Source organism: Chiloscyllium plagiosum, chromosome 23 (assembly GCF_004010195.1).
Source record: "Chiloscyllium plagiosum isolate BGI_BamShark_2017 chromosome 23, ASM401019v2, whole genome shotgun sequence".
Lineage (NCBI taxonomy): Eukaryota > Metazoa > Chordata > Chondrichthyes > Orectolobiformes > Hemiscylliidae > Chiloscyllium > Chiloscyllium plagiosum.
Window position 1 is genome coordinate 8,231,001 of NC_057732.1, and position 2,381 is coordinate 8,233,381.

Genomic DNA, 2,381 nt, shown 5'->3' on the forward strand with positions numbered 1-2,381 from the left:
TCCCTGGAGTGTCAGAGGCTGAGGGGTGACCATATAGAGTTTATAAAATCAAGAGAGGCATGGATAGGATAATTAGACAAAATCTTTTCCCTGGCATAGGGGAGTCTAGAACTAGAGGACATAGGTATAGGGTGAGAGGGGAACGATATAAGAGACGTAAGGGGCTACTTTTTCACACAGAGGGTGGTACGTGTATGGAATGAGATGCCAGAGGAAGTGGTGGAGCCTGGTACAATTGCAGCATTTAAAAGGCATCCAGATGGGTATATGAATAGGAAGGGTTTAGAGGGATATGGGCCAAGTGATGGCAAATGGGACTAGATTAGATTAGGATATCTGGTCAGCACGGCTGAATTGGACCAAAAGATCTGTTTCTGCGCTGTACGTTTCTATGACTGTATAACTCAATCAACACTTACTTCAGTCTACAATACGTGTGGCACGGTGGCTCAGTGGTTAGCACTGCTGCCTCACAGCACCAGGGACCTGAGTTTGATTCCTCCCTTGGGCAACTGTCTAGAGTTTCCACATTCTCCTCGTGTCTGCGGCGTGGTGGGACAGTGGTTAGCAGCGCCAGATACCCGGGTTCAATTCCCGCCTCAGTTGACTGACTGTATGGAGTTTGCATTTCTCCCCGTGTCTGCATGGGTTTCCTCCGGGTGCTCTGGTTTCCTCCCACAGTCCAAAAAAAATGTGCAGGTCAGGTGAATTGGCCGTGCTAAATTGCCCGTAGTGTTAGGTGTAGGGGAATGGGGGGGTCTGGGTGGGATGCGCTTCGGCGGGTCGGTGTGGACTTGTTGGCTGAAGGACCTGTTTTCACACTGTAAGTGATCTCTAATCTCTGCATGGGGTTCCTCTGGGCGCTCTGGTTTCCTCCCACAATCGAAAGATGTGCAGGTCAGGTGAATTGGCCATGCTAAATTGCCTGTAGTGTGAGATGCATTAGCCAGGGGTAAATATGGGTAGGAAAATGGGCCTGGGTAGGTTGCTCTTCAGAGGTTCAGTGTGGACTTGTCAGGCTGGAGGGCCTGTTTCATACTGTCAGGAATCTAATCTAATCATTATGCATGCACTGCACCATCATTAGCCAACAAGTACTTTCGAAGTGAAGGCATTATTGTGCGGTGGGAAGTACAACAACAAATTTGCACATAATAAGTCCCACAAACAACAATGTTATAGAAGACAAAAAAATTGTTTTAGTGGAATAGTTTGGCAGGTCAGGACATTAAGGAATATGTCCCTGCTCTTCTTGAAGCAAAGGGAAATAGAGGATTAATTCATATTCTTAAAACTGAGCTCAGTTATATATTTTCAGTGTTGTTACTGATCTCATTGGAATAAGGTTAAAGATTAACACTTCATCTCATACATTTACAATAATTCATGATAGAATGATATGGGAGTTACTATAGAGAGCACCATGAGTACTACATTGGCTATCACTGTGTAGTGCTGTTGTTTTAAATATTGAAACAACTATGATAGTTCAATGCTGATAGTTATAGATAACATTTTGTATGTATGTGTGTATGTGTGTGTGTATATGTATGTGTGTGTATATGTATGTATGTGTGTGTGTATGTATGTGTGGTGTGTATGTATGTGTGGTGTGTGTGTATGTATGTGTGTGTGTGAAAATGTGACAGAAGCTACAATGAACAACTATCTTATTTCTACAGCAGAAAACAAATGGAGCCATTTTTCTAAAAGCTTCCTATTTCTGACCCAAGGATTTGGCTTGAACCAACATGAATACATTGGAACATCGGATTCAAGAGGGGGGATAGACCACTGACCCTTTGAGCCTGTTCCACTATTCAATAAGATCGTGTTTGACCTGATTATTGTCTCAGTTCCATTCTCCTGACTGCATTCTATATGCCATGACTCCCTTGTCTATCAAAGACCTGTCTGAGCTACAACTGTAGAAATCCAATCATGATTAACTTCTGGGGAAGAGAATTCTATACTCTAATGACCAATGGAAGAGAAACTATTCCTCCTGATCACTGCCTTAAAGTTACTATATTATTAAACTACATCCCCTCATTTTGAACCACAGTTAACAAAAGACCTATATTTTGCGATGAGTCATAGAATCCCTACAGTGCAGAAGCAGGCCACTCAGTCCATCTAGTGCGCACTGACCTGCTGAAGAGCATTCCACCCAGATTCACACCCTTGTATTTCCCATGGCTAATCCATCTAACCTGCACATCTTTGGATTCTAGGAGGAAACCCACACAGACACAGGGAGAATGTGCAAACTCCACACAGTCACCCAAGAGTGGGATTGAACCCAAGTACTTAATGCTGTGAGGTAGCAGTACTAACAACTATAGGTCATTACAATATATATCCTTGTTGCTTAATGACTT